Source organism: Salminus brasiliensis, chromosome 2 (assembly GCF_030463535.1).
Source record: "Salminus brasiliensis chromosome 2, fSalBra1.hap2, whole genome shotgun sequence".
Classification (NCBI taxonomy): Eukaryota; Metazoa; Chordata; class Actinopteri; order Characiformes; family Bryconidae; genus Salminus; species Salminus brasiliensis.
In genome coordinates this window covers 49,005,113-49,020,449 of record NC_132879.1, presented here as the reverse complement: position 1 = coordinate 49,020,449, position 15,337 = coordinate 49,005,113, and the positions used below count along the sequence as shown (strand labels likewise).

The 15,337-nt window shown below is 39.4% G+C and overlaps 1 pseudogene; it reads right to left on the bottom strand.

The window, feature by feature from the left end:
• On the bottom strand, positions 1-13,652 carry LOC140549428 (scavenger receptor cysteine-rich type 1 protein M130-like; annotated as a pseudogene).
• Between the last annotated feature and the right edge of the window lie 1,685 nt (positions 13,653-15,337).

Here is a 15,337-nt window from a genome sequence, read left to right as displayed (position 1 = left end):
AATAAAATGATCTATAATTGAATCTATAATGAAATGATCTATAATTGAATCTATAATTAAATTATTTGTTGCGTCTGAAGAGGTTTGTGTGTAATTTTCTGAAGAAGGACAGCGGCTGTGGTCTCTCAGTCACATGATTCAGCTCAGTCTGAGGCTCCTCCTTCACATCCTCATAATCTGTAAAAGGAAAGAGTCATTTTTAATGAGTGGAGAGCAGCGTCTCACAACAACACTTTATGATCAGAGGTTTTTCTCACTGTTCATCAAAACATCACTATAATAGAATGATGTGGGAGAGGATTTAGAAAACCCAGTTCAACCCAAGGTTTGATTGTTCAAACATTTTGCTCTTCTTCTCCACACTGTGCTGCTCTTCATTTAAATCCCTTAATCCACCTTTTATTCCTATCACTTAATCCACCCTCCACACATCTGTAATGTAGCAGCGAACACATGATCAGTCGCTCACCTTTCACTCCTACATCCTGTTCAGCAATGATGACATCATCATAGTCCACTGGTGTGTCCTCTAGTGTGTCCTCTAGTGTGTCCGCTGGTTTGTCCACTGGTGTGTCCTCTAGTGTGTCCTCTAGTGTGTCCACTGCTGTGTCCACTGCAGCAACATGAGAAGATCAGTTATAAGAATAAGAAAGATTCAGATTGTAGAAGTTTGTAATGGTTTCTCTACATGAATAAAATCTTACTGGTCTTAATGGTGGAGTTTGGTTCAGTGGGAACAGCATCATCATAGTTATCTGACACGTCTTCTGTCAGAATGTAGAGAGAAAGCTCATTAAATCAGCATCAGTATCATCAGTGACTGTGTTCATGCTGGAGATTACAGTACTGTTACATTAGTCATACCTGTTACATCAGCTGACCTCTGATCACCACTGATGACATCATCATAACTCTCATTAATGTTCTCTAAAATAAAACAGAGATATTTAAAACATCTAAACCAGGTTTTTAGGACACTGTGTTTCCCAAGTGTTTCAGATATAACCGCTGAACAAGGCAACGTATAACCCACTAATTAACCATTAGGACCCCCTGAAAAATCTCCATAGTGTAAATGATCAGGGGTCTCTGAAAATAAACCTAACGTCTTTTAGAGCTGTTTAGACTGCTGAGAGACTGAGAGAGCATGATGTGCCTTCAAATACGTCTTCAACTGCACACTAGAAAACCATTAGAATTGAACTGGGTATTTCTGCACCTTTTCCATTAAAACCTCATATTTGACGCATTGTGCTCAGAAGCTTCTTCAATTGAAACAGTTGTCTAGTAGTGGGGCTTAGTGAGTGGTGAAGAGCCGGTCAGGCTGTTAAGCTTCTTAACTGAACATTTTGCAAATGCTGAAGCAATCTGAACCTCGGCTTGATTGGGAAGCTGTCCTGAATCTGTCCCACCATTAAAAGTCTTTACTTGAGCACTAACTGATGAAGTCACGTCAAATGATCTATTACATTTAGAAATGTATTTAATTCTTATCATTTTATCAGATTTTAATCTCTGCTTAATTTCTGCTTCTGTCTGAACTTAAACCCCAAACTGCTGAAACACACCTGCTTCAGTATCAGGGATCTGTCCAGCAGTGATGACATCATCATAGCTCTCTCCTAGGTCCTCTTTTTCTGCATCACCTAAATCAAAGAAAAGCAGACTGTCTTTATAACCAGGGCATCAGATTTTTACACTGTAGTTTAATGTAAAATCAAATCAGGAGATTCATTAATAAAGGAACTCACTTATCAGACCACTGGTGATGACATCATCATAATATTCTGTCTTTACTCCAGTCTGAGACTTTTCTGAAAAAAAGAAGAAAGTTTATAAGTTTTAATTACATTTAGAAATTAATATAAAATATTTAAAATAAACAAAAAACAAAACTCATTAAATCGCAGAAAACAGTGGAAACTGAGTTATTATTGAATTAGAGGAATGAAGAATGGGAGCCTGGAACCAAGTTTAAGAGATTAAGACACTTCAAACATCTTCAGATCTAAAGATCAGTCAAATCTTTAAACAGTGAAACAAACTAGACTCACTGTTAAAGACAAAGAGCAGCACATGTTACTAGAAAAGCACAGAAACTCAACCTGGATCATAAGACCTCTGACCTGAGAGATGCTCCTCATCCACATCATCATATCCTGAACGCTGTTCTTCAGAGTGGATACTTCCTGTTAGAGGAGATCAGAGCAGTCATGTATTTCCTCATTAAGATCAGCACTGAATCATCAGGTTTTCAGAGCATCAGCAGCTCCTGTATAAAACTAGGGCTGTTAAACATACGACCTCATGGATCTAAAGCAGCAACTGTCAATGAAATCATCACTGCTAGCTGCTCTAATGCACTGTGTCTCTGTGAAACATGGGCGTATCTTATCATCTTATCCTGAAGATCTTGAGCAGCATTCTAAGTAAAGTAGCCAGCAGATCAAAAGACACATGATAAAGCCACTGGCACATCAACCGACATATCCTCAGACAGCTGGCACACGTTACATCAACCAGCACATCTTAAAGCAGTTGGTACTTCAACTAGCATAAACAATATCATGAGATATTAGAGAGAGATCATAATGTTTATGATACATATTCTATCTGTCACAATATGAGGCAGGTATTGTTCCTTTGTCGACCAATAGAAAATAGATGGGAGCTGCCACTTTGTTCAAGACTAATTGTCCTCTGTTCCTAAAGTATAGCTAAAGCTGGATAGATCTAAACAGATGTGCTCAATTTTGACAGATAAGTTTAAATAAACATAATATAGAAATCTCGAGTAATTTAAATATGATGGGGAACCTTGGGTAAAGGTAGTACTGGCCAGATTAGTAGCGCTGCAGGTGGTGAAGCGCTGCAGGTGGTGCAGCATGTGTCTACAAATGTATCAACATGTAAAAAGGACATTTATCGTTGAGTGAACTTCACCTTTTTCCTTGTTTTGCTCCCGGTGCGTAAAAACCTCCCAAAACTCATAAACCCGCAGCACAAACCTAAACCCCCACCCTGTGTGTAAATGCACCAGAGAGCGCACAGACTGAAATACAACAGCTGTAGAGAAAAGCAACCACGGCTCCACAACTCAGATCTGATTAAGTACAATATTTAGATCTGATTAATAAATCTAGACCCTGGTGATGAGACTTTTAGCGCGAGGCAGGTCGGTTTCTGTGTAGATCTGCTCCGCGCTTCAATTCAAAATCTTGTATCTCAATGTTTTCACTTTCACATGATCTGGCAGTTTTTCTTTACACTGGGTCACACTGTAAAAAATCCTCATTTTATGGGAAAAGTAATTTTCTTATTATATTGTAAACAGAACCGGGTACATGTACAGACACTATCTTTAAATGAACAACCCAACTGCTGTTTGAAAGTATTATCACAATAATTACACATTATATTCATTTATTATTTTTATGATGATTATTATTAAAGGAGGGAGACTATATTATTTATTCAGGACGTTTCTGCTTTAGTAAATTACTTTTAGATTAATGTAGATGTAAGATGTAGGTGTTTGAATTCAACATTAATATAATCAATAAAAATGTTCCAAAAATCGGCACAGTTCCCTTCACCACCGCAAACCTCATCTATTTATGGATTTTACTGGTAAACATGGATACATAAACACACAGAGTGGTTAAAACACAGGGATGCGTAAAAGCGCACAAACTGCGTAAAACACAAGGGTGGGCAGTGGGGTCCCTGTCCTCTTGCACAGTTCAGCGTAGCGGGAGTCTTTTGGTGCACATGAGAAGAGTGCAGTAACACCGCTGTTAGTTTTATTTAGGATCTTCATCTACATTTTAAACTAAATAAAAACACACTCCTGTAGATCACACAAGATCCCCTACCTTACTGACAGTGCGCTCCTTAGTGTGTGTGAGTGTTTAGTGTGTGAGTGTATAGTGTGTGTGTGAGTGATTAGTGTGTGTGAGTGTTTAGTGTGTGAGTGTTTAGTGTGTGTGTGAGTGTTTAGTGTGTGTGTGTGTTTAGTGTGTGTGTGAGTGTTTAGTGTGTGTGAGTGTTTGGTGTGTGTGAGTGTTTAGTGTGTGTGTGAGTGATTAGTGTGTGTGAGTGTTTAGTGTGTATGAGTTTTTAGTGCCTGTGAGTGTTTAGTGTGTGTGAGTGTTTAGTGTGTGTGTGAGTGTTTAGTGTGTGTGTGTGTTTAGTGTGTGTGTGAGTGTTTAGTGTGTGTGAGTGTTTGGTGTGTGTGTGTGTTTAGTGTGTGTGTGAGTGTTTAGTGTGTGTGAGTGTTTGGTGTGTGTGAGTGTTTAGTGTGTGTGTGAGTGTTTAGTGTGTGTGAGTGTTTAGTGTGTGTGTTTAGTGTGTGTGAGTGTTTAGTGTGTGTGAGTGTTTAGTTTGTGTGAGTGTTCAGTGCGTGTGAGTGTTTAGTGTGTGTGTGAGTGTTCAGTGTGTGTGTGAGTGTTTAGTGTGTGTGAGTGTTTAGTGTGTGTGAGTGTTCAGTGTGTGTGAGTGTTCAGTGTGTGTGAGTGTTTTGTGTGTGTGTGAGTGTTTAGTGTGTGTGTGAGTGTTTAGTGTGTGTGAGTGTTTGGTGTGTGTGTGAGTGTTTAGTGTGTGTGAGTGTTTAGTGTGTGTGAGTGTTTGGTGTGTGTGAGTGTTTGGTGTGTGTGAGTGTTTAGAGAGTGTGTTGAGACTGTAATGTTAAAAAGCTACAAATGAGTGATGAGACTTTCAGCGGCAGGTCGGTTAGAGCTGCTCTGGTTTCTGTGTAGATCTGCTCCGCGCTTCAATTCAAAACCTTGTATCTTAATTTCTTCGCTTTTAACAAGAAGAAATTCTTATTTTGTAGAAAAATAATAAAGCAGTAGAATTGTGTTATTGTTAACAGAACCGGGTAAATGTACATTATCTGTAAATTAACAAACAACTGATATTTAAAGAATCATGGCAATAATTAAAAATTATATTTATTCTTTTACTTTCAAAACTTTTCTGCTTTCTCAAAACTTATTTATATACGTTTACTTTAATTCAATTTAAATTTTAAAATAACAATAATCACCTGTAATTAAACATGCAGCTAATTATATGAAGGTTTATGTCCATACTAATATTTATATTATTTGTAATTTAAAATGTCTGTAAGGAAACGCTGCCAAACAAAAACGGACAAAAACATAAAATGAAATATTCTGTTTTAATTTCAGTGGAAAAACTATAAATTGTGTCACACTATAAAATATCTTAATTTTATGGAAAAGAAGAAAATAATTGTTCTTATTTTATTGTAAACAGAACTGTATTGTCATGCCTGTCCCTGTTCTGTTTATTTAAGTATTATGCCAATAATTACAAATGATATTAAGAGACTATATTATTTATTCAGTACGTTTCTGCATTCTTAAACTACATTTAGATGAATGTACATGTAAGGCAACTTGATTTTGATTATGAATTAAACATTAATATAATAAATAAAAATGTTCCAAAAATCGACACATTTCAATTCATCACAGTGAAACTCGTGCATTTATGTATTTTACAGGTAAACTCAGACACATAAAAACTGCGTAAAACAATAGGAGGAACAGTGTGCTCTCTGTCCCCGTGAACGTAACGCAGGAGCGTTTCCCCTTCCTTACTGACACGTGCGCTCTTTAGTGTGATGAGACTGTAATGTTAAAGAAGTGCTGCAATGGATGATGAGACTTTTAGCGCGAGGCAGGTTGGTTTCTGTGTAAATCAGCCTCGCGCCTCAGTTCCAAACCGTGTATCTCAATTTCCTCATTTTTAACACGATCTGTCAGCTGTTCTTGACATTGTGCATTGTAATTACACTGTCCAATTTTAATAAAAATAAATAATAATGAACAATTCATCACAATTTTCCCTTAATTGTCCAATTTGATTGTGTTTAACTGTAGATTTAATCAATAATATTAATTGTAGTAATTATTTAATAATCTAATTTCTTATTGTTCAACATAACACAAACAAACACAAACACAAACACACACACACACACACACACACAAACACACACACACACACACACACACACACACACACAGATAGATCCCCTTACCTGATATAAACTCCTCATCCACGTCCTCATATCCTGAATGTTGTTCTTCAGAGAGGATCCGTCCTGTTGGAGGAGATCAGAACAGTCATGAAACCTGATCAGGAAGCAGATCCTCCCACAAGCCTCTGAGTGCTGAGATCAGTGTGAACTGAGCTGAATACTGGACTTCAGTCAGTAGATGAACTCAACAGACACAAGCTTTAACCCTCACTGACTGCCAGTCACTTCTCGATTCCTCTGAGGTTATTCACTCACTCACTAACTGACTCACTAACTGACTCACTAACTGACTCACTCACTCACTAAATGACTCAGTAACTGACTCACTTACTGACTCACTAGTTACTCACTCACTCACTCACTGACTAGCAGTAGTGGTTCTAGCTTGGACTAGCTTGTTAAGTTTATGAACACACACACACTCACTCTTTCTAATTCTAACCATCACACATTCATTTCCTCACAAACATCCCACCCCCTGCTTACACCAGTTTCCCTTTGATACATCCCATCATATACACAAGCAAGCATGAACAAACACACACACACCTGCGGTTAGAATTTGGTATTCAGGTTAAACTGGTAATAGCTGTACAAATGTGATGTGTGCACACAGAACACTCACTCCGCTGAGTCGAGTAATTTCTGTTGGTGATGTATCTGGGGTCGATCTCCTCATAGATGTCCTCAGGCAGAGTCTTCTGCCTCCTCTTAGAGAGCACTGTGAGAGAGACAGAGAGGACATGGAGTCAGTTCAGTAGAAGAGAAGACTGATGACAGACTGAAGGACTGATGATGTTTAGAGAATGTACAGAAAGTGGATTGTAGATGATCTCTGAATCTCCCTACCTCTCCTGAACACTCTGTTCTGGTTAAACAGCACAACCAGAAGCACTAAGGCCAGGAAGAGCACCGTTCCCAGAACCAGGAGAGACACTGGATAGATGTAGGGAACTGCTGGTAGAAGAGTTTGTGGAGTAGGGTTTGTTCTCCTTACTGTGAGACAAATTGGAAATAAAAACACAGAACTGAAACTGTGTAGATCTGAACAATCTATCCACAAACATTTAGAAAAATGACCTAAGAGGTGAAAAGGGTACCGGTGGTGGTGGAGGTGGTGGTTGTTGTAGTCGTAGGCACAGATCTGTCTGTAAAAACAGAATAATTATAATCTGTTGATTTTAATATGATTTAGTAAAAGTGTTTATATTGGAGTCAGACGGCCCTCTGACCTGCACAGGTGACTCCAGCCCTGTAGGAGCAGTCAGTGTGGTTCTTCAGGGAATGAGGTGTCCCACAGTCCCACAGGTGAATCTCATTCCCTTTACACTTCACTTTGTTCATCCAGATAGTCCCTCCACCAGTCTGCTGATCTGCACTCAGCGCAGGACCACAGCCCAGCTGCCTGCAGACCACCTGAGCATCCTCCATGTCCCACCAATCAGCACAGATAGACCCCCATTCAGCATTATGAAACACCTCTAGCATCCCAGAGCAGCTTCCCTTTCCTCCGCTCAGTCTGAGGTGCTGGTGATCTACATCATGAACACCACACATGAAAAGACACAAACACTGACTAACCAGTCTGGATACTAAACCCACAGCAATCTACAGCAATTAAATTCTACATAGACAATTTTCTATGTTTGTTGGTGGGCTCAGGGTGAGATGCACAACAAAGGGTCTGCAATAGCAGTGCATTTATCTTTACTGCTTATCATTGACATTACACACTTTTACATCCTGCCATAGTGAACAAAAGCACCCTTGACTGTTCTTGACCATTTGACCATGACTAAAGTGAAGCTGCCATTTTCATGTTCTTTTTCATACATATATAGCCACATACATTCATTTTCCAGTACATGTGTAATTTTGATAATTGTGTTTGGCTTAAAAGTTTAGAATTATAAAGGGATGCTTTTCACTGTGACACTGCATTTTATGTCATTCCTTTAGAAGTGTAAAAATGATTGGTTTACTTGAGCACTTTTTCTGTTCTGGGGATAGAAAGCATGCTCGATGAGAATGTTGTGGATTTCCATCTTCTGTAGAAAGAAAATACAGTAGTCACAGAACAAATTGACCTACAGATCTATGTCAGTAAATTAAATGCACATGTTATAGAATATTTCCTGCAATGGCAAAAAAGATCAAAAACTGTGGAACGGAATAATCTACCTGAGCAGGTAATCTGAGCCACTTCATTGTTATTATTACATGTGTTCTGTCCCCAGGGCGAGGATGGACACTGCCAGAGAGTGGAGTCATGTTTCCTACATCTCACATCATCCAGCCAGTTAGGAGCTGATTCCACTCTTGCTTTGGTTGAGGACTCACTGACAGTTTTTCCACAGTTCAGCTCCTGACAGATCAAACTTACTGTTTCTTCATCCATCCCATTTACACACACATTCCCCCAGGTTCCATTGTAGAACACCTCCAGATTCCCCTTACAGCCCTCAGTGAGTCTGATCTCTTTAAACTCTGGTGGGAGAAGGAAGACTTTACTTTGGACATGTCTTGAGATTTTAAACTTATATGACATGAATGTGGTCCTTTTTCCATAAAATATTAATTAGATATTATCTTTCATCATATCCACTGGACTGTAGAATAGTAATTCAAATACAAATGATTTGTAACCATCTTAGTGTCCTCATTTTTCATTTAATGTATACTGTACATTTTTGTACAAATAACTGAAATATGCTACATTAGCACTGACTGTCAATTTTTACCTGAGCACAAGACTCCTATGTCGTCCTTGTGTCCACATTCACCCTCTCCACACAGATGATATCTGCAGTTCCACAGAGACGTCTCATTCCCCTTACACTCCACCTCATTTAGCCATATGGGTCCAGTTCCAGTTCCAAACCGGGCTGGTACCACAGCACTGAGGGCCACTCCACACTGCAGCTGTCTGCAGACCACCTGCGCATCCTTAATATCCCACAAGTCATCACTCACTGTCCCCCATGAGCCGCTGTAGAAAACCTCCAGCCTTCCTGCACAGTCTCCCCCAGAACCAACCAGCCTGATGGCTGCATTTAGGCCGACACCCACAAATACATGCATTTATACATACACACAAGCAGAGGTAGTTTTAGCACAAAATATAATTCTGAAACATGATTGTCTTAGATTCTCTTCTGATTATAAGAATTACATTAATTAATTATTTTTAGATTATATTTAATTAGATCAGATGTCACATTAGTTTTCAGCCTTTATGTGTGTTAACACTCACCAGAGCAGGTGATGTACAGCTGTTCTCTGGAGCTGCAAGTGACTGCTGGTGCACTGCTGCAGTTCCCCAGATGAGCTTCACTCCCAGAGCAGTTAAAACCCTTCACACACATGTAGCTGTGTTCAGAACTGGATGAAGAGGAGCTGGAGATGCTGTGTAGAAAACCACAGCCCAGCTGTCTGCAGACCACAGAGGCCTCAGACTCACTCCAGGAGTCAAGCAGAACTCTCCCCCAGTCCTGCCTGAAGTACACCTCCACCTCCCCCTCACACTCCATCCCTCCAGACAACCGCACTTGCCCCTCATGAGAAGCCAGAAAAGAACCTGAAAAGAAAACCATCAGTTGGTTAAAATTGAGGGATCATTAACTTTTAGTTACTCATATTACTGCAATTTCAGATCTCACCATTGCAGATGACTCCAACATCCTGTTTATGAGAGCATGCAGTTCGACTCCATGATGAAATGGGACATTTTGAGAGGTGTGTTTCGTTCCCCTGACAATCAAACACATCAGCCCAGATCCGGCCACTCCCCTCCCCAAACCAGTCTGACCCCAACACAGCCACTGCACTCCCACACTTAAGCTGACCACAGAGGACACTGGCAGCTCTCATATCCCAACTTACATCACACACTGTGCCCCAATCACTGACGTACTGGAGCTCCACTCGACCAGAACAGGAGTCTGAGCCGTTCACCAGTTGTGCGCCTGTGTGTCAACAAATTGCTCAAAAGCTTAGTGAAAAAGCACAGAACAGATCACATGTAAAATAAAGGTCAAAAACAACTAACTTCTCATTCACCTGTAAATTATAGACACTATAGTACAGACCAAACACAGTACAATATTTATTTTAATGAAAATCACATATTCACACTGACCGGAACAAATGAGCGCCACACTGCTGTTTTGGGAGCAATATGAGTTTTTGTGTGAAGATGATATTGGACAGAGAGTAATGTCAGATTCCTCCCCTCTACACTGAAGCTCCTCTGACCACACCTCACCCTCCCCTTTGCCAAAAGCAGCTGCTCCCAGCACCTCCACAGGAAGCCCACAGCCCAGCTCTCGACACACAACCTCTGCATCCTGCTGGTCAAAGTCAGCATCACACACTGTGACCCAGGTCTTCACAGTAAGCACCTCTACTCTCCCAGAGCACAGATGAGGACCACCAGTAAGTCTGGACTTCCTGTGACCTGTGTGTGTATTTGAATTACATTCTCTTTTTTTGTTGCAGAAACAAAATATTTTTTCTACAAGAAAACATGAACATAACACTTCACACTATAATTATTTTTTTAATAATAATCTAATATACAATAACAGCATTATTATTATTATTATTATTATTATTATTATTATTATTATTAATGAATGCAGACCTAAACAGCAGCAGCATGTTAAAGACATTTCCTCACACAGTGACCACACTTCTCTGAGTGAGGTGATTTCCTTCACAGAGTTAAAAGTAAAGAGTGATTCCATATTTACACAGATTCTCGAGATGCTCTCAGACACCAAGTCTGTAACTCTGGCAGAGTTAGCTTTGGTATATTTATTTTTTTGGCATATTTACTCTTTTACTTCATACCACAAGCTCTGAACAACAGCTGCAGCCACAGTCTAGCCTGCAGCCGGGGAAGACTGAAATTCTCAGTCTCTGCAGTTTCAGACACTACAGGCTGTTCTGTTTGCAGGATCCTTCAAATACATTCCCAAATGTGTGTTCATGTTTTTTAGTAATGCTTGTTTGATATTTGTGGTAAAGTCTTTGTTGGGAATATTAATATTGGAAAATGAATCATTAATCGTGTTTATATTGATTATATTATATTAATTAATCGTGTAATACATGTATTAGGAATGTTCTTGGTGACATTTTGTGCTGCAAGCTTTTTGGTCCTCTATATCTAAGAACATTCAATGGGAAAACTGGAAAATAATAAAAAGGAGAACAAAGTATCATTTAACGACTCCATAGAATTTATCTGGTAAACCTGTTTTAGAAAGATTTCATTTGGAGATAAAAGAGATGTATTTCTAAAGGTAAAAGACTTTTATTCTCTTGTTTTATCACTATTTACTGTATTTCCTCAAGGCTGTAGTGGATACATGTGCACAGGTGTGCAACCTCACAGGTAAAAAGCTTAGAAGTCTTGTGGGGATTCATATATTAGCAGAACAATTGCAACAAAGAAAATGGATGCATGCAGGTGAAGTAGCTGATCAACACCTTTTCTTAATAAGCTCTATAAGCTTTTCTCAGGGGAGGATTATTATTAGCTTCACTGTAATACTGTACAGACATTCTGTCATGAACTTGTGTTTCAGATCCGCTGGTGTAACAGATTCAAGTTATTCAGTTCTAATTTACACTCGAACCTGTTCATTAAAATGAATCTAGTGTGAATCTCCTGGTGATATTTAGACAAACTGTTTTTCAGGATGTGACGACTGTGTGCATTTTACCTGAACAGATGACTCCAGCATCTTCACCATGATTACAGTTTGATACTCCCCATCCTCGTGATCTACAGTTCTTTAGTGTAGACTCTGATCCTCTACAGTCCACATTATCCATCCAGATTGGTCCTGATCCTGGTCCAAAGTGAGCATTACCCAGTGAATTTACAGCCTCTCCACAGCCCAGCTCTCTACACACCACTGCAGCATCACTCTTATCCCACTCATCATCACACACTGTTCCCCACTGATTATCATGAAACACTTCCACTCTTCCAGCACAGCGACTGACACCATTCTCCAACCTCACACTGTCTGTGTGAGAGAGAAAGAGAGCGAGAGAGATTACATTCAGTACAGTGTGGAAAAATGTGTTTGATTCACCAACAAATTATTTGATCAACAAATGAAACACCAGCAGGTTCATTTTCTCTCAGACTTTTGTAGATCAGCCAGTCACACATGCAGTCACACATCCTGGTCCTGGGAATATCAGAGACTGGACAGAAGTGACACTAAATAATGGAGTAGTTTATAAGTAGTTTAGAGCAACATCAGCTTTCACTGTACAAACTTGAATTTAAAATAATAAAACTCAAATTTTAAATAATATAATATTGAGCTTATTGTCTTTTTAAGGTCACTGATCTACGGAGTAAAGTTACAATCAGCAGCAGAACAAGCTTCACTTCCACTCCCCCAGAGAGACTGAAGACACTGAGAGAGAGAGAGATAGATAGATAGATAGATAGAGAGAGAGAGAGAGAGAGAGAGAGAGAGAGAGAGACCCCACAGCCGCCAATCACACTCACTATGACCTTATTAGAAAGAGGAGAGGAAACCATCAAACGTTTTCAGTGACAAATCAGAGGAGGCATTTTTTTCTTTCTCCATATTTATCAAAAGAGCGTCAGCGCTGATCAACACAACCCCACCTCCCTCTCTAGAGGAGTGTGTGTGTGTGTGTGTGTGTGTGTGTGTGTGTGTGTGTGTGTGTGTGTGTGTGTGTGTGTGTGTGATGTTTAGGAACAAATATAAGCATCGTCCCACAGTTCTTGTAGCGATGCATCTTTAATGTTTTATTAATGTAAAAATGATGTAAACATTTAAATGTAAATCTGATTAGATGAAATTGGACAGAGACTCGACTGTAAGAGGTTGGGTAAAGGGAAAATCAGACTATGTAAAAACTAAATGATAAATGAGGTAAAGGAACACTTTCAGGACACTGTGAGACAGACTACATTCTTGGGTATAATAATAATAGAGTCTTTATTTAAGATGAATTTCATGTTGATGATGTTCACTGTTTTCACTGATGCATTTATTTTAATTTAAAGCAGAAATGAAACATGTTGAGTGAACTCTGACCTTGTTAAGATGAACATTTTAACCATGTCTCAGAAAATGTATCTCTTGATAAAAACTGTAATATAACTGAATAATATTGACTTTAATCTTTAATGTCAACAAATGTCTGAGCTGTAGAGAAAGGAGGAGCTGCTGATACGCTGCAATGTGTGACATTTTGTGGCACATAGAAATGTACACCAATAAACTCCAAGAGAAAGAGAGGGAAAGGACTTCTTTTCTTTGTGTTCATAGATCTCACATCACATTATCATCCCAAGTACTGCAATTTCTCATCTTCTATTAGCTTATTTTTATAGCACATGTTTTAATGTATTTATTAAAAACTACAAAAACCTGAACCTGAATGCAACTAAATTAAATAGAAATAGGAGAGAGAAATATTTGGCAGCAGATCTTTTTGATTATTTAATGGTGAGAGTTCACTTACCAGCTGTGGAGAGTGTGATCGTGGAGGACAGAAGAATGAGAAGCACACAGCTGTCCATCTTCCTCTGACCTGCACACACTCCGTTCAACTCAGCAGCAGAACAAGCTTCACCTCCACTCCCCCAGAGAGACTGAAGACACTGAGAGAGAGAGAGAGGGAGGGAGAAAGAGAGAGAGAGAGAGAGAGAGAGAGAGAGAGAGAGAGAGAGAGAGACCCCACAGCCGCCAATCACACTCACTATGACCTTATTAGAAAGAGGAGAGGAAACCATCAAACATTTTCAGTGACAAATCAGAGGAGGCATTTTTTTCTTTCCATATTTATCAAAAGAGCGTCAGCGCTGATCAACACAACTCCACCTCCCTCTCTAGAGGAGTGTGTGTGTGTGTGTGAGGAGAGGAAACCCACCAACATACAGGAGACTGACTTCAGAGAGAGGAAACACTCCAGCTTTAATGCTGCACCTGCAAAGAGCTGATCCATACACTGATAAAGCCCCTCCCAGCACTCTCTCTCTCTCACTCACACACACACACACACACACACACACACACTGTTAGGATGGATGTGAACAGAAATACTGTTTATCACTCTTTAAACTTCACAGCAAATTAAACTGAGTCTAATATAGTTAGTTTGATTCTGCTGAATCGAGGCAGGTGAGATTTTCTTCATTAGATTGTTATGCAGAGCTCTGTGTAAGAAACCCATGATTAATAAAGGAATACAACAAATAACACTAATAATTTAATTAAATAAGCATAATAATAATAATAATAATCTTGTTTTAATGATAATATTCTGTAACACTGTAATATTTTCTCAGTCTTTATTTCTGCTGTACAGAAGCATTATGCATCAGTTGCTGCAGTTCTCTTTATTCTCCACTAGATGGCAGCAGAGCATTTCTAATGTCTATATTCAGGCCTGTGAAGCCCCTCTGTCTCTTTACTGACCTGCTGAGGTTACTGATGGTCTTCCAACATCTCTCCTGTGATCTCTCAGATATACAGAGCTGTATTGGAGCACATTCCTCTTCCTGTGGCTTTCAGGACATAATGAATTGGTCTTAGAATGGATTCTACATGATGTTGGATCAGTAGTGTGGGAATGACTGCAGGTGGCTCTAAGCACCGCTGACCACATGTAATCATATAGATACAGTCAGTGCTATGAACCTGCTGCTTGTGTCTGTCTGCACTGCAGTGTTGAGCTCAGATGTGATGTGTCTGGATGTGATCTGTGTCTGTTTGCACAACTTTGACCTTTGACCTTTCTGATCTACATGCTGTTTCTGTCCACCAGGTTGCCAGTTACTGGTAGTTTTTTCACTTTTCACTCTATTCTTAATGACAGCTTGATGTAGCTGTGTGTGTAAAGCCCAGGACAGAGGTTCTGGTGATGGTAGAACCAGCATACAGAGACAAATATCCCGCCAGGTTTATAGTCACTGATGCCCTTTCTAACTCAGTAGAGCACTAGTTTGTGCTTGTTATGGTGTTAATAAACTGGATACTTGGTACTACTGACAGCATTTAATATTTTATGCCATCATCATAATGATGCAGTGCGTCTGCATTGTGGCCTAGGATTCACTGCTCAGATGTAAGGCCCCAGCACTATTAAAATAAGGCATCTATAAATGTCAGTAGGTGGATATTTGTGATGGACTAAATATAAGTGTCTAATTGGGAATAACATACCAAATGATATGGAATCAACATGACAACATTTTATTTACTT